Source organism: Hibiscus syriacus, unplaced genomic scaffold, assembly GCF_006381635.1.
Source record: "Hibiscus syriacus cultivar Baekdansim isolate YM2019G1 unplaced genomic scaffold, ASM638163v2 tig00111582_pilon, whole genome shotgun sequence".
Lineage (NCBI taxonomy): Eukaryota > Viridiplantae > Streptophyta > Magnoliopsida > Malvales > Malvaceae > Hibiscus > Hibiscus syriacus.
The window spans coordinates 1,701,470-1,724,545 of NW_024063126.1; the positions used below are offsets into that span (position 1 = coordinate 1,701,470).

At 35.2% G+C, this 23,076-nt stretch overlaps 1 pseudogene; it reads left to right on the forward strand.

Moving 5' to 3' along the window:
* The first annotated feature begins 2,103 nt into the window (after window positions 1–2,103).
* LOC120165219 lies at window positions 2,104–19,416 on the forward strand (annotated as a pseudogene).
* Window positions 19,417–23,076: the final 3,660 nt, after the last annotated feature.

The following is a 23,076-nucleotide window of genomic DNA, read 5'->3' on the forward strand; positions in this document are numbered from 1 at the left end:
TTTGAGTGTTCTTTTCTTGTTCTAGAATTGTGCAAACATCTTACCTTGTGAGGTTTTCCTTGTAAGTTTGCAAATTTGTAATCTTCTCTTTGGGAAAAGAGTGTTCTCAAGAATTGGGGTATATTCTTGAGGGTGTTGTAAGGTTATCTCTTTGCCCTCAAAAGAAAGAACAAATTAGTGAATTTGTTGGAAAATCCTTAGTGTGGAAAGCTAAGGTAGTGGACGTAGACTTTAATTGAGAAAATCGAACCACTCTAAATCGCTGTGCAATTACTTTCAATTTTCTGCAAAAGCTTCCACCAAATTTTTAATTGCCAATTCACCCCCCTCTTGGCCAAATCCGTCAATCGATTAACTCAACAATTGGTATCAGAGCCTAACTCATTTGAAGGTTTAATCGCCTCTTGAGTCGATTCGGGAAGAGTTATATCGATTATCAAAGTCATCAATGGCCTCCGCTTCAAACTTCGACTCCGGTCTCGATTCGATGCCCGTCAACAAGCCTCCTTTCTTCAATGGAGCTAACTATGCTTATTGGAAGAATAGAATAATGTACTTCATTCAAGCAAGTGACATGGGAGCATGGAATGCTGTAGAAGAAGGATACATCAAACCTCTCACTCATCCAAGGTTGTGGAGTGAAGGAGAGACAAGAATGTTCCAGCTCAACTCCAAAGCCATCCATATAATTTTTTGTGCTCTTGGACTAGATGAATACGTAAGAGTTTCATCATGTACAACCACCAAAGAAATATGGGACAAACTTCAAGTCACTCATGAAGGTACCGATGAGGTAAAGAAATCCAAAATTAGTATTCTAACGCATAGCTATGAAAATTTCAGGATGAAACCAAATGAAGATATCAAAGCTATGACGGATAGATTTTCAACGATTGTCAATGATCTCAAATCATATGGAGAGATCATTTCAAATGAAAAGCTTGTGAGGAAGTTAGTCTACTCCCTCCCAAAATCGTGGCAATCAAAGAAGACGGTAATCATCGAGTCTAAGGACTTAACGTCCTTAACTCTTGAAGAGCTAATTGGGTCACTCCTCACTCATGAAATGATGCTCGAAGATGAGGTGGACCTCGACAAAATTGATGAGACACCAAAGGAGAAGGAGAAGAAGAAAAACATTGGAGTTGCTCTCAAATCCATAAAAGATGAGAGTTATTCGAATAACGATGACGATGACGAGGAAATGGCATTGTTTGCCAAACGGTTCAGAAAAATGATGAGACCTTAAAAGAAAATTCCGAAATGAAGGCCTCAAAAATGAACCGAAAGAGAAAGACCCAATCATTTGCTACGAATGCAAAAAGCCAGGGCATGTTGAATATGATTGCCCACAATTGAAGAAAAAGGGTCAATCAAAGAATAAGCACAAGGCTCATGTGGCTACATGGAGCGATGAAGAAAGTTTCGATGAAGAGGAACAAGAAGTAGCTAACTTGTGCTTGATGGCATTTGGGGAAGATTCTAAGGTAACCTCTAACTCATCTGATTTTGATGATTTATCCTATGATGAGTTATTAGAGGAATATAATGGGTTGGCTTCGGATTATGAGAAATTATTTTTAAAATATAAAAATGATGTTTCAAAATTGAAAAATGAAAACAAACTCATATCCAAAACCAACAACGATCTTGAAAGTAAAATCAAAGACTTGCAAATCAAACTAGAAGAGTTTGAAAAGAAAAATTTAGATTTGCAAAATTTACTTTCAAAGATCAATGATGATCATCAAAAGAAAATTGATGATCTTAAAACTTCTTTTGATAAAGTTGGAACAAAACATTTTGAAAAAGGTAGAAATTCAAAATCCAACTTTGTTAGAAAAAGTTTTAGAAACTACAATCATAGAGGTCCCCAAAGAACCTCTAATGGAAAAATCGTTAGAAGTATGTGGGTTCCTAAAGAACTCATTACTACTAAAGATATAAATATCCTACACAAATGGATACCTAAGGGGACTAGGATTTTGGAAACTAATGAATATGGACCCAAAAGAATTTGGGTACCAAAAATCAAAAATTAATCTATGTTTGTAGGGAAATGAGCATTGCTACAAGGCACGGGAAACAAATTCAAATTCATGGTACCTTGATAGTGGATGCTCAAGACACATGACCGGAGACAAAAGCCGGTTCATTGAGCTTAATGCCAAAAATGGAGGAGAAGTGACTTTTGGAGACAATTCAAAAGGTCACATTGAAGGTATTGGTACAATAGGTAATACCTCTTCCATACAAATTAAAAATGTTTTATATGTAAATGGATTAAAGCATAATCTATTGAGTATTAGTCAATTATGCGATAAAGGATTCAATGTCTTATTTGAAATTAATGGTTGTAAAGTCATTGACATTGCATCTAATCGGATTATGCTTATTGGTCATAGAATAGGGAACATTTACATGGTGCATTTAGATTCTTTTGATATGACTAATTTATGCCTAGTTGCTAAGGATGAACATGATAGTTGGTTATGGCATAGGAGACTAGGACATGCTAGTATGAGTGTTTTGCAATGACTAATTCAAGGTGATTTAGTTCGAGGGTTGCCTAAGCTTAAATTTGATAATGATAAAATCTGTGATGCTTGTGCTAAAGGAAAACAAAAGCTTGTTTCTTTTAAATCCATTAATGACGTATCAACTAGTAGAGTATTACAATTGATCCATGTATATCTTTTTGGGCCAACTAGGACTACTAGCTTGGGTGGAAAACAATATGCATTTGTCTTGGTAGATGACTATTCTAGATATACTTGGGTTCTATTTTTAAGTACTAAAGATGAAGCATTAGAACAGTTCATCACATTTTCAAAAATAATCCAAAATGAAAAGGGTTACTCTATAACTAGTGTTAGGAGTGATCATGGAACTGAATTTGAAATCTTGGATTTACTGAATTTTGTAACTCTAACGGTATTAGCCATAATTTTTCAGCACCTAGAACCCCTCAACAAAATGGAGTTGTTGAGAGGAAAAATCGAACTTTAGAAGAAATGGCTAGAACCATGCTTTGTGAAAATAATTTGCCAAAATATTTTTGGGCGGAAGCCACAAATACCGCTTGTTATGTTGTAAATCGAGTAATGATTAGGCCAATTTTAAAGAAAACTCCATATGAAATTTTCAAAAATAAAAAGCCTAACATTAGTTATTTTCATCCTTTTGGATGTAAATGTTTTGTTTTAAACAACGGTAAAGAAAACCTTGGCAAATTTGATGCTAAAAGTGATGAAGGAATTTTTCTGGGTTATTCCTTAAATTTTAAAGCCTATCGTGTATTTAATAAAAGAACTTTAGTTGTAGAAGAGTCTATACATGTTGTTTTCGATGATAATCCCCTTCCGAGGAAGGATTCTTGTGTGAATGATGATGTAGGTGTTATAAATACAAATGACGTTAGACATGACATTGGAGAACCATCATCAAAGGAAGAAACGAAAAATGAGGAAACTCATGATCCTCTTGAAAATCCAACCATTGAAGAAAGGGAAGTATCTTATCCAAGAGAGTACAACTATGTCAATGATGGTGAAATTATAGGTGATCCATCAAAAGGGGTAACAACTCGATCTACTCTTAGAAATATTTGTAATTATGTTGCATTTATCTCATGCATAGAGCCTAAGAATATTAAAGAAGCATTAAATGATGAACATTGGATTATGGCTATGCAAGAAGAGTTAAGTAAATTTGAGAGAAGTAAAGTATGGACATTAGTTGAAAGGCCTAGTAATAAATCTACAGTAGGTACTAGATGGGTATTTAGGAATAAGCTTGATGAGAGTGGTAATATAGTGAGAAACAAGGCTAGACTTGTTGCTCAAGGGTATACTCAAGAAGAGGGCATAGACTATGATGAAACATACGCTCCCGTAGCTAGGATGGAAGCAATTAGAATGTTATTAGCATTTGCATGTTTTCATGAATTTAAATTATATCAAATGGATGTTAAAAGTGCATTTTTAAATGGTTTTATAAAAGAAGAAGTGTATGTGGAACAACCTCCAGGTTTTGAATATTCAAAATTTCCAGATCATGTTCTTAAATTGACAAAAGCTCTTTATGGTTTAAAACAAGCTCCTAGAGCTTGGTATGAAAGATTGTCAAATTTTTTAATTGAAAAAGGTTTTTCAAAAGGAAAGGTTGACACTACATTGTTTTTAAAGCATAAAGGTAAAGATTTATTAGTAGTTCAAATTTTTGTTGATGATATAATATTTGGCTCTACTAATGATGTTCTTTGCCAAGAATTTTCTAAGCTAATGCAAAGTGAGTTTGAGATGAGCATGATGGGGGAGCTCTCATTTTTCTTGGGACTCCAAATCAAGCAAAGAAAAGATGGCATCTTCATTAATCAAGCTAAGTACGTCAAAGATATGCTCAAGAAGTTTGGACTGGAAAATGGGAAACCTCATGACACTCCAATGAGCTCTTCAACAAAGCTTGACTTAGATGAAGGAGGTAAATGTGTAGATGTTAAATTATATAGGTCAATGATTGGCTCTTTGCTTTATCTAACTGCAAGTAGATCGGACATTATGTTTAGTGTTTGCTTATGTGCTAGATTTCAATCATGTCCTAAGGAATCACATTTACTAGCTGTTAAGAGAATCTTTAGATACCTTAAGGACACTCCTAGTTTAGGACTTTGGTATCCTAGAGACTCTAGCTTTAGCTTGCATGCTTTTTCTGATGCGGATTATGGAGGATGCAAATTAGATAGGAAAAGCACCTCCGGTACTTGTCAATTCCTTGGAAATATGCTAATTTCTTGGTTTTCAAAGAAACAAAATTGTGTTGCATTATCTACCACTGAAGCGGAATATATTTCAGCCGGTAGTTGTTGTGCACAAGTTTTATGGATGAAACAACAACTTTTTGATTATGGAATTGAAGTAGGTACTATTCCTATCAAGTGTGACAATACTAGTGCTATTTGTCTCACTAAAAATCCCATCCAACACTCTAGAACTAAACACATTGAAATTAGACATCACTTCATTAGAGACCATGTCACTAAGGAAGATGTAGTTCTAGAATTTGTTGATACTTTGCATCAATTAGCGGATATTTTTACAAAACCCTTAGATAAGGAAAGGTTTTGGACACTTAGGAGAGAATTAGGTTTAACTGACCTATCTTCACTTAGTGTTTAAAATAATTCAACACTTTTAATAAATACTGAAAAATGCTCATAATAGTAATTTTTGATTGCATTCATTGCTATTAGTTAGGGGGGGATTATGATTCTTGATGAAAAATTAATTTTATGTTCAAATATCGATTAAAGATTAATTTAATTGTTTGAACATAATTATTTTTCAATATATGAGTTGCCTATACCACTAGAGAAGTTTAATTTAGCATTTTGTGTGCTTAAAAATCGGATTTTAGCATTTTGGTGCAGAGGGAATCGATCCCCCCATGAGGGAACCGATTCCCCCTTTGAAGGGGAACCGATTCCCCCCACAGGGGAATCGATACCCCCTGGGGTTCTGTTAAAATCGGACAGAACAACCCCAAAACCCCAAAACCCTTCTTATTCTTTCTCTTAGCCGTTTTCTCTCTATCTCTCACTCCAAATCTCAATTTTTCATCAAAACACCATTTTCAATCGGAATTCACTTCAAATATCATCTTCTAAACTTGCTATCATCATTAAAATCGTGCAAACAACATCTAAATCCCCTCAATCTTCATCTTTCAAGGTAAATTTTTCTAAACCCTCTATTTCATTGATTTTGAACATAGGATTAGTCTTTATTAGTTCTAGGTTGAAATAGTGATCGGGCATTGATTGTTTAGTGATTAGAAACTAGATGTTACAACTAATTTCATCAAAAACATAAGAATTTTCCAAATTATTTTTATTTTCGAAATAAAAAAAAATTTGTTTTTCAAATTATTGTGTTTTGATTAAATTATGTTGTTGTTATGAAAACTATACATATATTGTTTCTCAAACCATATTTTTCAAAAGTTTTTCAAAAACTTTGCCCATTAGGATTGATTTAGAGAACCTTGAAATATTGAGGACTCAATTGAGTTTTGGGATTAATTAAATTGCATACATTTGTTTTAAAATTGCAGGTTATCCAATCTATTCCGATTTCCTTCACCATGTCTAATCCTAAACGTGCTAGGTCTTCATCTAGTCGTTCACACCGTCAACCAAATCCACCTCCAAATCCTCCACCTATTCCAATTTCTAATCCTAATCCTATTGATCCTAATTTGACTATCAAAAATTCGTGTTTCAATCATCCTGGTCCTAGAAATCATCGTTTTTGGTATTATCAATATTTCGACTCTTACAAAATCTGGGAAGAACGTATTCCTTCTCGTCAAGCTATGTTAGCTATCAATTTTAAATATCTTCCTATTTTACAAGAGTGGAAATTTGATAAACTCTTTGACCTTGAACCCATCGTTTACCATCAACTTGTTCGTATTTTCTATTCTAATGCCGTTTGTGTTAAAGACCAAACTGAAACCGAAACCATAGGAATTCGTTCCTACCTTCTAGGACAATTCTTATATATTGACTCGGCTTACATAGCCAATACATTCGGATTAGATAATGAAGGGATTTCAAATGAAAAACAGGTTTTAGGATCTCGTTATAAAAGAAGGGATAGTGCAAGTGTCCTAGACCTTCATGAACGTTTTCTTCATCTAATGATTTCTTGGTGGTTTCGACCATCTGGAGGTCGTTATTCTACTCTTAGAGCCTTATATCTTTGGTGGTTACATTGTTTCGAAAACAATATTAAAATCAATCTACCTCAGATTATTTTTGCTGAAATTGTTGAAACCGTAAATCTTGTTCCTAATAAAAAACTTTGTTCATCTCTTGTTTACGGTTGTATTTTGAGTAATTTTTTTTCCAAATCTGGGCTTAGAGTCGGTCTAGATGCTGTTTTTCCTCTTAAGAAACAAATTAACCTTCTTTCCTTAACGAGAGTGGGATGGATTAAGGATAAGGAAACCGGGGAATGGGTTCGATCTTCTGCAATTACTCCGGGAGCTAGTTCTTCACAAGCTCCACCCGAAGCTGACGAAGATCTCGAGCTTGAGCAATTAATGCGAGACATCGATGAAGCTGAAGATGAACCTGAGCAGCACGAGGAGCAGCCCGAAGAGCAAGCACAACAATCGACTCAAATGCCTCCATATTTTTAATCTTTTATGGAGACATTTGATTACCAATATGCGACCATGGATTCGCGCTTTAATTCTATAGAGTCCCATTTATCCACAATGGGAGCTCAACAATTAGAAATTCTTCAGGAAATGCGTGCAAATAATGAAGCAACCAACGCACGTATTAATGACCTCACTAACGAAATGGCTGCTATGCGAGCTCGTTTTCCTCCTCCTGGTCCGGATATGTGATTAAATGTTTTACTTTGTTTTCCAAACTTATTGTTTTCACATTTTGAATATTTTGGAACGTTTGAATTTGTGGTTGTGAATTTGTTTGGATTTATGGATAGTATGAACTTTATGTTTGGTGTGATTTATTCATTATTGCATCATTTACATCATTATTAGCAATATGACCAATTTTACCATATCACATTGTTTATTAATATTGATTATGGAACTAATGGCTAACAGTTCTCTTGATTGTGATCTTAGTAGCTTATGCATACATATACCTAATCAATGGCTAAATATTTTTCACGTTTATTTGAATCTTTTTGATTTAACAAAAAGGGGGAGAAGTGTGTTTTAAGTGTGTTTTAAAATAATAAATGGGAGAAGTGTTAAAGTAAGGGGGGAGTAATTTCAAAACTTGGTTTCAAAATCTTAAAATTACTAAAATGTTTTGTTATATAAAAAAGGGGGAGATTGTTGAAAACATTTTGATATTTCGATATAACAAATTAAGTTAAATGAATTTTAAGATTTTCCAAAATGATTTTCTAAGTATATTCGATATAATTATTGATTTTCTAAGTATATTCGATATAATTATTCGAATATCAAAAATTACTCAAAACATTTCAAAAATCATCTTTAATCCTTACTTAAGTGTAAAATTAAGTTTTAATCTTAAAACAATTTCAAAATAATTTTTCAAAGTATTTCGAACCATTTCAAAGAAAAAAATTCCAGATTGCTCAGAGGGAACCGATTCCCCCTGAATTGTTTGGCTCCGAGGTTTCCAGAATGCTCGGAGGGAACCGATTCCCCCATAGGGGGTACCGATTCCCCCTGTTCAACAGTCGAAATATTTCAATTTTACACTTAGGGAACCGATTCCCCATAGGGGGTACCGATTCCCCCCACGCTCCAAACTGTTTTATTGATTGTTTTCCCACTAAAACGGCTATATGATCTTCATTAATTATCCCCAACGTTCAGAAGTGATTCAAGGTGTATTTAAACAAGTTCTGAAGCCCTTGATCAACAAGAAATCATAGAGAAACAAGAGAGAAAGCTTCAAACATCAAGTTTGTGCAAATCAAGCCAATTTTCCTTTCAATATTCATTTTGCTTTCAAGAACACCATTTGTGATCATTTGTAATTATCTTTGATTGTTCTTTTCTAGTTCTAGAATTGTGCAAACATCTTACCTTGTGAGGTTTTTCTTGTAAGTTTGCAAATTTGTAATCTTCTCTTTGGGAAAAGAGTGTTCTCAAGAATTGGGGTATATTCTTGAGGGTGTTGTAAGGTTATCTCTTTGGCCTCAAAATAAAGAACAAATTAGTGAATTTGTTGGAAAATCCTTAGTGTGGATAGCTAAGGTAGTGGACGTAGACTTTAATTGAGAAAGTCGAACCACTCTAAATCGCTGTGCAATTACTTTCAATTTATGCAAAAGCTTCCACCAAATTTTTAATTGCCAATTCACCCCTCTCTTGGCCAAATCCGTCAATCGATTAACTCAACATTATTGTCCATGCCCATAATAATACTTGACTAGGGATCTTTTAATAATAACAATTATGTCATTATATGGACTTTATTATCTTCCAGTTTATGTTAAACACATATATATAACTGAAAATAATAACGAAAATGCCTTTATTCAATAAAATCGGTAAATAAAAGTATTATTACAATCATCATATGATTGGTCTTTGGGCATACTCTAACAATATCCCACTAGTACTAAGACCAATCACTCACATATCTAATACCGAGTAACTCAGTGTGACGATCATGCCTCTACTGTGTAAGAGGCTTCGTCAAGGGATCAACAATGTTGTCATCCGTGTGTACTCTACATATTTCCTCATCTCCTCGATCAGTGATCTCTCGAATGAGATGAAAGCGCCTAAGAATATGTTTGGATCGTTGATGAGATATGGGTTCCTTTGCTTGTGCAATGGCTCCATTATTGTCACAACGGAGTTCTACAACATCTGATATGCTGGGAACAACCCCTAATTCCATTATAAATTTCTTGATCCAAACAAACTCTTTTGCTGCTTCACTAGGTGCAATGTATTCAACCTCTGTTGTAGAATCAACTACTGTGTCTTGCTTCGAACTTTTCCAGTTCACAGCACCTCCATTAAGACAAAACACAAAACCCGATTGCGATCGTGAGTCATCCTTGTCAGTTTGGAAGCTGGCATCAGTATAACCTTTTATACAAAGCTCTTCCTCTCCTCCATAGACAAGAAATTTATCCTTAGTTCTTCTTAAGTACTTAAGGATATTTTTAACCGCAACCCAATGATTTTCACCAGGGTTCACTTGATACCGACTTCATGCTTAAAGCATACGATACATCTGGTCGAGTACATATCATGGCATACATGATAGAACCAATAGCCGAATCATATGAAATCTTATTCATCCATTCTCTTTCTTGTGGAGTTGAAGGGAACATTTCCTTCGAAAGAGAAATGCCATGTCTCATAGGCAAAAATCCTTTATTGAATTCTTCCATACTGAACCTTTTCAGCACTTTGTCTATATATGTACTTTGACTTAGACCTAGAAGTCGTCTTGATCTATCTCTATAGATCTTAACTCCTACGATATACGCTGCCTCACCCAAATCTTTCATAGAAAAACAACAACTTAACCAAGTCTTAACAGACTGTAAAGTAGGTATATCATTTCATATGATGAGTATGTCGTCTACATACAAGATTAGGAAAGAAACAATGCTCCCACTAGCCTTCTTATAAACACAAGGCTCATCTTCATTTCCAATAAAACCAAACTCTTTAGTCCATAAATAGACCTCTGTAGCTTACAAACCTTTCCAGTATTTCCTGGAAAGACAAAACCTTCTGGTTGTGTCATATACACATCCTCTTCAAGTTTTCCATTAAGGAAAGCGGTTTTGACGTCCATTTGCCAAATTTCATAATCATGGAATGTAGCTATTGCGAGCAAGATCCGGATAGACTTAAACATAGCTACAGGGGAGAATGTTTCGTCATAGTCTACACTATGAATTTGTCGAAAACCTTTAGCGACTAATCGCCCCTTGTATGTTTGTACATTACCATCTATGTCAGTTTTCTTCTTGAAAACCCATTTACACCCTATAGGTTTGACCCCTTCAGGTGGTTCAACCAAAGTCCATACTTGGTTTACTGACATGGAATCCATCTTAGATCTCATGGCTTCAAGCCATTTCTTAGAGTGTGGGCTAGACACTGCCTCTTGATAAGTCTTGGGCTCATCTAGATCCATAAGAAGAACATCTTCATGTGTCGTAACGAGAAATCCAAATCTCTCAGGTGTACGATGTTCTCTTGTAGATCTACACAGTGATTGTGTTTCTAAATTTGTTGAATGCTCCTCAACAACTTGTGAAACATGCTCAACTTCAGGCTCATTTATCTGTTGCTCTTGAACTTCTCCAAGTTTAATATTTCTACCCTTCCATTTCTTTGAGAGAAATTCTCTTTCGTGAAAAACTCATGTTCGAGCAACAAACACTTTGTTCTCGTTAGGGTTGAAGAAATAATATCCCTTAGTTTCTTTAGGATATCCAACAAATATACACTTATGAGATTTAGGTTCGATCTTTGTAGACATCTGATGTTTTACATAAGCTTCACAACCCCAAATCTTCATAAAAGACATACTGGGACGTTTCCCGATCCATATCTCGTATGGTGTCTTTTGAACCGATTTAGATGAAACACGATTTAGTGTGAAAGCGGCTGTTTCAAGTGCATGTCCCCAAAAAGAAGTCGAAAGATCACTATGACTCATCATCGATCGAACCATGTCTAACAGTGTTCGATTCCTTCTTTTAGAAACTCCATTCCACTGTGGTGTACCAGGTGGTGTAAGCTGTGAGACAATCCCACATTCTTTTAGGAGTTCATCAAACTCTATGCTTAAGTATTCTCTACCTCGATCTGATCGAAGTGCCTTAATACTCTTGCCTAGTTGATTTTGTACTTCATTTTTAAATTCCTTAAACTTTTCAAGGGCTTCAAATTTATGGCGCATAAGATAAATATACCCATACCGACTGAAGTCATCGGTAAAAGTAATGAAGTAATGGAATCCACCTCTGTCTTGTGTATTCATTAGTCCACATACATCGCTATGTATTAACCCCAATAAATCACTTGCTCGCTCACCTTTACTATTAAAAGGAGCTTTAGTCATTTTTCCCAACAAGCAAGTTTCGCATACATCATATTGTTTGAAAACAAATGAATCTAAGAATCCATCTTTATGGAGTTTTGATATGCGTTTCTCACTTATATAGCCTAAACGACAATGCCAAAGATAAGTTTGATTTGAGTCATTTGTTTTTGATCTCTTAGTATTTATGTTATAAATGGTGTTTTCTTAATCCAAAATATAGAGACCATTAACCAATTATGTCGAACCATAAAAAACACTATCGAGATAAAAAGAACAACAATTATTCTTAATAATAATCTCAAAACCAATCTTGTCCAAACAAAAAATAGAAATAATGTTCTTAGTCAAACTAGGCACATAATAACAATCCTCTAAATTTAAATCAAGTCCACTAGGAAAAGATAAAACTTATGTCCCTATAGCTAATGCAGCAACTCTTGCTCCATTTCCCACTCGTAGGTCCACATCTCCTTTAGCCAGATTCCTTCTCTTTTGCAGTCCCTATACAGAAGTAAAAATATGAGAACCATAACCGGTATCTAATACCTAAGAAGTAGATGTTGACAAATTAACATCAATAACATAAATACCTGAAACAAACGTTCCGTTTGCTTTTGCCTTCTTGACTTCTTCAAGGTAAACAGGGCAGTTTCTCTTCCAGTGTCCGGTCTTATCGCAATGGAAACATTTTCCTTCTTTGCTAACTCCCCCTTTGGGTTTCAATGCATATTTCCCTTTTGGTTTAGACATACCATTGCCCTTAGACTTTGCCACTATCTTTTTCTTTCCATTTCCTTTGTTCTTGTGGACCATCAGAATGGGCTTAGGTCCAACCTTTTTCATGTTACTTTTAGCAATTCGTAACATGCCAAGTAATTGTGGCAATGTCTTGTTAATTTCATTCATGTTGAAATTAAGGACAAATTGGCTAAAGCTATCTGGCAACGATTGCAGGATAACATCGGTAGCCAATTCATATTTGAGAGGAAATCCCAGTTTTCCAACGTTTGGATGTAGCCCATCATCTTGATGACATGAGCTCCTACAGGAGTTCCCTCTGCCATTTTGTATTGAAATAGAGCTTTAGAGGTCTCATACCTCTCTTGACGTGCTTATCCTTCATATATTTCTTTTAGATTTTGAATCATCTCATATGCAACCATGTCCTCATGTTGCTTCTGAAGCTCAGGAGTCATGGTGGCAAGCATTAGACATTCAACATCTAACATATCATCCATATGTTTCTTGAATTTATCTTTGTAAGCTTTGGAAGCATTAGCTGTCGGTTCATCATGAACAGGTTCCTCAATGACATATTCATTCCTTTCCTGTTTGAGAATAATTCTCAAATTACGAAACCAGTCAAGGAAGTTTATGCCATTAAGTTTATCCTTCTCAAGGAGTGATCACATTGATAAAGTGTTGTTTGCCATTAAATCTACAACAATGGAAATATTAAAGTAAGTAAATTTACCAAATTAAAATTTATAAATAGGACTTTATTTACAAATTACTCCCACTATTTTATTCAAAATTAAAAACCCTCTATGTTTTAATTTCGGAAAAATTCAACGAAAATTTTTTTAGTGGGTGAGGATCCATAATACATCAATTTCCTAAATCAGCTTTGGCTTTTCTTTTAGGATGGTGATTATTTAGATAAGTAACACATTACTAGTTACATCTTATGTAACTCCTCATTTTGGTGAACAACTTTTGTTCAAGTCATCTCATGACTTATCCAAATATTTAACCTCTAGGTTTCTAATCCTATTAGAATAACCTAGCTAAGTTATTACCAATATTTCAACCGGTGAATATCACTTACTTATTCTTCGCATTTAACCAAGATAGATTTATGTGCCATTGCTTTGGCAAAGCCCACACAATATCGATCAAAGCCTTAACAAGGGTAAATATTGGACAGTTAAGTTAACTTAGATTATAAAGAGGGATTTGCGTAATTATCTCATCATTGTTCGTTTTAATATTAGGTCCTTATTGATCTCATCAATATTTATTCTTATTTTATCGTTTGATGCATTGCATACATAACAAATATAGCAATAAATAAGATGCAATGGTTATAGCCCAAAACAATGACTAAGGTGGCCCATCCCAAGCCAATGGGAGAACCAAGAACTCTAAAGCCTAAGACTGCTCTCTAGGCATCTTATTGCCATTCTTCTGCTCCTTGTGATTCTTCATAGGATTACAATTTTAAAAGAAACTCGTTTTACATACGAGGAAGTAAGATGAGAAGATAAATACAACAGATATATAGAAAGGCACGGCTCGCAGACCGTATTTTAAAATAAACCATTGTAAATTGAACAAGGGCTATAACATGCATATCAAACACCATGCAAAACAAACATATCATATATATTTGATTGTTAAAAATATTAATATGGGCCTTCAATTTGTACTGCTAATGAGGGTCAATGGGCGAAGCCCTTTATGGGGTCAAGGGGCGGTGGGATTTTTTTTTGAAAAACAGTACTTCTGTTTCCATGGAAAAACTTCACGATTTGATAACAATTATCAACAGAATCGTGCTTTTGGGATTTTCAATCCCGAAGGTTTTCTGCATCGGAACAACCATTTTTCTATTTCCAAACGCGATCTGCTATCGCACTCCCATAGATCATCCAGCAACAAATGGATTGAAAAACATTTTAATAAATTAATATATAAATCATTTTGGTTATCGATTCGAACAATAATATCAGCATATTTACCAAAATCGATAGATCTAGAACATCAATCTCATACATATCGCATCAACAAAAAAAATTAACCCAAATCCAGATCGTACAAGTAGCTCTGATACCACTGTTGGGACTGTCGGCGCACCCCATGGCGCAGCGAAAAAAAAACTAGACGGTCTCACCAACGATCCAAGTACGAAAAACTAAAATCGGGAAGAAAAGATGCGAATACTTACAGCGGGTTCCTTGAAAAACAACAAGGAAAGCAGTGAATTCTGGTGGTGTAGATCGGTTCGAATCGTAAGCCTCCACGAAATCACGTCTCGACCTCTACACAGTTCACCCGATTGAGAGCAATTTTGTTTTCCCCCAAAACAGTTTTGAGAGAAAGTGGCTGAAAGTTTTTGTGTGTGTTCTTACAAAAACAACTGCTAGACCAAACACACCCTTTTATAGCCAAGTTACCCTAGTCATATTAGGGTTTTTATTATTTCAAATTAATTAAATCTATATTTAATTAATTGAAATTAAATATTCGGGATTATTAACCTATATACTTAATTAACTCTAGATATATTTTAGTAACGTACAACAAATTGTACATCTTTGCTCGTTTCAATCTTAGGGTGTGACCCTGTAGGTTCTTGTAATATTAGAAGTAATTATTACAACAATTCTAATATTACATACAATGAGTGATATCTAGCAATATATCATTGTCGCCTAAGTTACAAGAAAATATGATTCGACATATCATCTTGGTGATTAACTCTTTTATGTATTATGTCCTTATGTCCTTTATATCTAGAATAGGCACAAGTCTTGGAATAGTCACACTTGTATAGCCCACCTATTGTTTCTTGATTTCTAGAGTAGACTTTAATTAACAAATAGTTTATAATATCTCATATCAACTTATTCAAGCATGGCCATGCATTTCTAGTCTTACTCAATCAAGTGGCCTGTGATATATTTCCTATTATGTAGGAATGACATATCATATCTTAATCATACACACCCACTACATATATTGAGATATATTCAATAACAGTCTTTATAGAGCAACCAGTTACGGAGCTTGTTTAGCTGCATTAAAACATACAACAATATATATTGAGATAGTATTGATCTCAAGTCTGAGGATCATACATATATTCATCACCATGAACAATGTTATGACTGTCACATAATAATCCAAGACATATGCTCATGGTGGGTCAATCCAATACATTGTTCTCTAACAATATAATCATGTATCAATTCTGACATCTCTATGTCAATGACAACTCGTTGTCATAAATCAATAACATGTTAGTCTTAAACGTATTATTATTGTCCATGCCCATAGTAATACTTGACTAGGGATATTTTAATAATAACAATTATGTCATTATATGGACTTTATTATCTTCCAGTTTATGTTAAACACATATATATAATTGAAAATAATAACGACAATGCCTTTATTCAATAAAATCGGTAAATAAAAGTATTATTACAATCATCATATGATTGGTCTTTGGGCATACTCTAACAACACAATCAGACTTCTAACGGAGCACTTGGGTTGAATTTTGATATGGCGAGAAATTATTATATGTCTAGGATGATTTAGTATGCTAGGCCTATGTTGTCTGACATGTTATACTAGAGTGTTCCTAGAACTTTTTTCTACAGCAATACTACTCAGCGTAAACTACAACCCTTGGTTTATTAAATTGTTGTTGCGGTAATACTCCTCAGTGTAAACTTTAACTTTTAGTATACTCAACCATTAACCCTTTTAGTCGAATAAAAACCTCTCCTTATCTCCAAGGCAGATTAGAACCTTACCATCCTAGATTAGTTCCTTTGTTTTCAAGGATCAAATCTAACTCTCTCAATGTTTGGTATCAACTCCTAGAAAAATGACAATCTCTCAAAAGCTCTTACAGAGACTAGGAATGTTTTAAAGTGGCACCAGTCAATTTCTCAAAAGCTCTTACAATGTCAAGTCAAAAGTTTAAAACAATGAACAAAACAACACTTTAACATAAACAAACCTCATCATTCATTAACATTTAAATAAAACATCATCTAAGCATCATCCAACACCAAATAAAACATTTTATGGTGTAGTAAATATCATCCCAAAATTTAGTCTTTAAGTACAAGCCCTTAATTGATACGAAAATAAAGAAGAAAATGAAAAAAAAAACTCCCAAAACAAAGCTCTGCTGTGACATTTGGACCATCACCATGACTGCTCCGGCGACCAGCCTCTCTTGAGGGCCTGATTGCTGCTCCAATGAAGCCCAACTATGGAGGACACCAAAAACGGTCGAGTAGGAATGGTAAAAAAGTGAGTTGTTGTAGCCGCTTACGTCAAGCCTCCTTTTAGGGTATGTTATCCTCTTCAATCCCCTTTATAAAGAGATATAATGTGGTATTTATAATGAGAATTTCTTAGGTTTAGTACCATTGAAAATTCTCTAAATACCATTTGTTTCATCCTTTTTGCGTGAATAACAGGACAACTGACAATGGTCCCAAATTATTTTATGATGGTACGATTGCACGTGAGGTCAATTGGACAACTGACTAAGTGATGTCAGCTGATGCGTCAGACCTGTAGGATAAAACTCGCCTTGCAAGAAAATTTGTTCCTCACTGTAGTCTACTTATGTTCCTCAGGCCCTAGCAAATTAATTTGTATCGGCAAATTAATTCTTCCTTAGTCATTTCTTGTATCATTATAGCAAACAAATAACCTTTCTCCTCAACAACATCAGATTACTCAAATAAACTTTGCCTTGGCAAAACTTATCCAATGTAATACCCCAAATATCATGTCAGAGACTTTTTTGAAAAGATTTAAATTTTGAATATTTATTTGAATGAATGATAAAAGATGAGAAAATAATTTGGAATAGTGTTTTAAACTAAAGTGTAACAATAGATGAATTAAGAGGGCATTTTGGTCCTTTAAAGGGGATATCAATTTAAAATATAGTTTTCACTATTAGGGATTTTAATAGGGAAAAAGAGGAAAGTTAAGTTATTTTATGAGTATTGAAAAAGAGGAAAGTTGTCGAGTAGTTGGACATCACTACTGCATATTAAGGAAGCATATCAGGTGAGTGCATATATGGTAATTATATTGATTGAGGGATAATCACCATAAGTTCACTTCAAATGTTTAAATTACTGTATGTTTTACTTTATATGATATATGTTTATAATATGTGTCGAATTGACACTACGAATAATCTTGAAGTTATAAATTATTTTAAAGTAAAAGATTAATGGTCTAGCTATGCATTTGAACGAAAGGTGTTTATTATGCCAGTTAGATGAAAGATTAAATCCTTTGAGTAAAAGATTAATGGCCTATCTTTACATTTGATATAAATGTGATAATTATACCAGTTAGATGAAAGGTTAAATACCTTTGAGTAAAAGATTAATGGCCTAGCTTTCATTTGACAGAAAGGTGTCAATTATGCCAGTTAGATGAAAGGTTAAATACATTTGAGTAAAAGATTAATAGCCTAGCTGTAATCGACAGAAATGTGTCAATTATGTCAGTTAGATAAAATGTTAAATACTTTTGAGTAAAAGAATAATGGCCTAGCTGTGCATTTAGTAGAAAACTGTCAATTACACTAGTTAGATGAAAGGTTAAATACCTTTAAGTAGAAGATTAATGCCTAGCTGTGTATTTGACAAAAAGGTGTCAATTATGTCAGTTAGATGAAAGGTTAAATACCTTCGAGTAAAAGATTAATGTCCTAGATGTGCATTTGATAGAAAGGTATCAATTATGTTAGTTAGTTGAAAGGTTAAATACCTTTGGGTAAAAGACTAAAAACTTTACAGTGCATTTTGATATAAACGGTGTTATTCATTGATGTGACAAAATAATTGAAAAGAGTCCCATAAAGTAGAAAATTGATCATGGTTTTGATAGTCAGAATATACTTATGAATAAATTGTAATTATTTTACAAGGTTAAGCATCACTAAGTAAATACTTAACGTGTGTTGATTTCACACGTAAGTAACAATCAAAGATTTGCCAAGTAAGGAGTGCAACCGCAACAACTATCATCAATTAAAGGTTGAATCGCCAATAACATTGTAACAATCATACTCGTTTTGGAACTTAGCTGGCATGTTATTAAATTAGAGAAAATATTTTATAATATATTTAAAGTAGTATGTTTCAGTGAATGTTAATATTTTCTCGACTGTAGCAGGGAACAAGAGATGAGATAAGGGACTGTAGCAAAAGTTACAAGGCTAATAGTGAGTTGCCGGTCCCATATGAAAATGCTAGTGTTCCTGCACATCAAGGGATGTCGATACTAGAGTTTGGAGCATTTATACAAGCTCTCGACTCTATATTAACCCGTTCTCAACCTCCTCCGCCTCTCCCTGCTCCTCCAGTATTGAGGATGTTGATCCCAAAGGAGCTGAAGAGTTTACAAGCTCTCTCGACTCTATGGAGGCCGATTTATGACTAAATGATGTTATGATAATGCTTGAAAGTCTTCACTGCTCAGATTCAGAGAAGCTTGGTGGAGATGGATTGTTGTTAAGGGGATCAGCTCGAGTCTGGTGGTCAAATAGAATGTATGTACCACTTGAACAATTGACCTGGCAGTTCTTCCAGGAATAGTTTAATAATAAGTATATCAGTGAGCAGTTCAGATGAGCGTTGCTGATGAAGTTTCTTAATTTGAAACAAGACGAACGAGCAGTACATGAATACGAGGCCGAGCATAATAAGTACTTGAGTTCTAGATATACAGACAGAGAGGGTTCTGTTGTAGTTTCACATAAAATAAAACAGTCCCAGTCAGTTGCTGCTAGCTCGGGTAGAGCAATCGGAGACATAAATGTATGTTAGACATGTGGTAGAGCGCACTGGGGAGCAAGCAGAATTCTCAATGGAGCTTGCTTCCAATATGGCGAGACTGGTCACTTTGCTCAAAACTGTCCAAGGAAATCTGGGGACCATTCAATGCAATCTGAAAGATCGGTGGAAGCCTCTAATAGAAGCATAGGAAGGGGAAGATCAAGGGGACAAACTAAATCCATACAGCGACAAGAGACTCGGTGAGTCACCAGAATATATAACATTAAGACCAATGAGGATTGGGATGACCCGTATATCATAACAAGTACTTTCCATCTTTTTGATGAGCCTGTATTTGTATTAGTTGACCTTGGTTCTACACATTCATACATTAGTATGAATTTGGTTGTAGCTAGAGGAATTCCTTTAGAACCAACCTTTAGTGAAATGATAGCGGTAAATCCTATGGATCACAGTACGAGAGTAGAGCGGGTGTGTAGAAAATATCCAATAAAAATCCAAAGAATTTCATTTCCGGCAAATTAATGGAGCTGTTTTTTGATGAGTTTGAAATCATTTTGGGTATGGATTGGTTCTCTCCAGATCATGGATGGGATGATAATTGATAACTCCATAAAAAGACTTAAATTCTAGTCTTTTCACTTAAGTTATTGCTCATCTAAACAAAGTATGCACTGCATTTTTGGTTGCATTTAGTTACATGTAGGTTGTGGTGGATAAGTTTTGCCTAGGCAAGATTTATTTGGCTTAACTGATGCTGCTGAGGGGAAGGGGTTGTTTGAGTTGGGTTTGTGCAGGAATTCTACAGAGGAAGAACATTTCAGTTGTGACAATGAAAAGTTTCAAAGGCCAATGGAGCAGATGAGAATGTGAGGAGTAGATTTATCTCGTCGAGGTAAGATTTATCTGAAGAAGTCTGAAGCAAATGTGGCGAAATTGCCTATGTCACATGCCAGCTGGATGACCTGCTTCACGTGCAAGAAAGCCTTGAATATCCTGACAACCACTAGCCGCCTTTACTTTTTAGTTTGGGAAATTAATAACGGCTAATTAAGGAAACTCCAAAAGCATACAAAGCCTTAGGAGATTCTCCATATAATTACCAGCCGTAGCCGCAAAGAAGAGAAGGCAAGGAAGAAGAAAGAAGAGCTTTACCTTTGGCGTGAGCAAGCAACTGCAGTGCTTTCCCTCCGTCAACCCTCAGTCTTCCTTGGTGTCCTCTATAGCCAGACGATAGCAGAACGGTGATCAGGCCTTGAGAGAGGGTGATCACCAAGGCAGGTGTGGTGCTGATCAGGATTGTCGCGACAGAGCCCTCGGTTTTGGGAGTCGTTCTTCCTTTGTTCTTAAACTCTTACTTTATTTGGGGTTTTATTAAACGGTTTAATCTTGGATAATCTTTGATAACAACATGAATGCGTTGGTGTTAAACTTTGTTTTGCCTGAACAATATTTTATGATTATGAATGATGAATTATGTTTGCTTATGATTGTTTTGCTCATAGTTTAAATATTTTGCCTTAACACTATAAGAGGATTGAGAGATCGCCTGGGGTTTCGGTAAAACATGTCTGGGCATTGTAAAAGCATCGAGAGATAACCTTTTGTCTAGAAAGTAATTTTTGAATTTAAGAGAACTAAGAGAGATCAACGTGAGCAAAGGAATGAATCCGGGATAGTGAAGTTCTAACTTGTCTACCTTAGAGATAAGGAGTGAGTTTCAAATGACTAAAAGGGATAAAAGCTAGAGTAGGTTAAGACAACGTTTATAGTTAACGCCGAGAGGTATTTCCATAGCAACCGTCTAAGAATACCTAGTAATCCTGTCAGGTAGTTTAGTGAGTCATAATAATTCATTTTGGGCTTAAAATAATTCTTGCCGAGATAATGGTTTAGCATCAGTGCTCTGTGATACGTCTGAATATGTGAGGTTGTTTGCATTATATTTAATCCAATACTTGTTTTGTTTTATCTGTCTGCATATTTTCTTTGTATCGACCACACTTGTCTGAAATCATTGAATCATTATTATTAGCTCCTTAATATTTGTTCTTAGCTTTAATACTTAGTAGGATTAATTTGTGGTATTAGTTCTTGTTGTGGTGAAATGGTATTTATAATCCAATCCTTGTGGAGACGATACTCACTCACTACTATATTACTTGCATCGATTGTGTATACTTGCACAGATTAGCTTGCCTTAGCATATACATTCACAAGCGATCAAGTTTTTTACGCCGTTGCTGGTGATTAGTAACTGACGAAATTTCTAGCCATAACAAGTTCTTTATGTCACTTTATAATTATTTAGTCTAACGTAGTTTATTATTTTCTTTTATAGGTTTTTATTATTGCATGACCTTGAGATATGCTGGTATGCCTTTGGAACCATTCGACCCCGAAGTTGAGCAATCGTTCAGACAAATGTTGCGTGCCCAAAGAACCAGAGAACAATTGAATCAAATGCAAAACGAATAAGAGATTTAGGAGATCAAGTTGTAAGACCAAGAGCGATACGAGATCATTTGAACCCAATTCTCGATGACCTCAAATCTGGCGTAGTGGCACCTGAGATACAAGCCACTCATTTTGAACTCAAACCGGTGATGTTTAATATGCTGAACTCTATCGGCCAATTTGGTGGTACACCCAATGAAGACGATAGACATCATGTGCGTGCTTTCCTTGAAGTATGTGATTCATTTATATAACAAGGAGTACATGAATATATGCTCAAACTGAAGCTTTTTCCTTACTCCTTACATGATAGAGCAAGAGCTTGGCTCAGCGGAGTTCATTCCGGATCAATGGAGTCATTGGAAATTTTATGCAAGAGTTTCCTACTCCGATATAATCTACCCAATATGAATACACAGCTTCGGAACGACTTTGAGAGTTTTCGCCAAGGCGATGATGAATCAATGTACGAATGTTGGAATAGGTATAAAAGTTTACTTCGCAAATATGTTAATCATGGATTTCATGATTGGATGCAAGTGGTGATGTTTTACAATGGAGTCAACGCACCAACTCGAATGATGTTAGATGCCTCAACAAATGGAACCCTACTAGACAAATCACCCGAGGAAGCTTTTGACATCCTCGACAGGATAGCAAATAATTACTATCAATTTCCAAGTGCAAGATTGGAAACCGGCAGAAAAACCTCTGGAGCATATGAATTAGAAAGCAAAGATTCGGTAGCATCCCAACTTTCTGCCATAACCAATATGTTGAAAATTTTGCAGCGTCCTAATGAGGTAAGAGATGTTAAGGCGACCAATAATGTGTGCCTATTCTGTCAAGGCAACCATCATGAGAGTGAATGTCCTAAAAACCATGAGTCGACTAATTTTGTGGGAAACAACAATCGAAACAACAATAATCCCTATTCGAACTCGTACAACCCTGGTTGGAGACAACACCCAAATATTTTGTAGAATAATCAAGGGAACAACAACAATCAAGCCACAAATTACAGGCCACAACAAAATAATTCTGACCATCAGCATATTCAGAATCAGCATCAGCAGCCCTGGCAGAACAATAATGGTATAGCTTCTTCCTCTAACACTCATTCGAATACTAACTCATTGGAATTATCCTTGCAGGAATTCATGGCCTCGACAAAATATTTCATGGTTTCTACAAAAACCTTGATGCATGATCATTCTACAACAATAAAAAATCAAGGAAATTTGTTACAAAGCCAGGCAACACTTTTGCAAAGCCATAGTTCATCTCTCAGAGCATTGGAGAATCAAGTGGGACAGATTGCCACGACATTACATTCTCGTCCACACGGAAATCTCCCTAGTGATACTGAAGTCAGTAAGCATCATGGGAAGGAGCAATGCAATGTACTTACGTTGAGGGGTAGAAAACAAGTTGATCAAGATGACA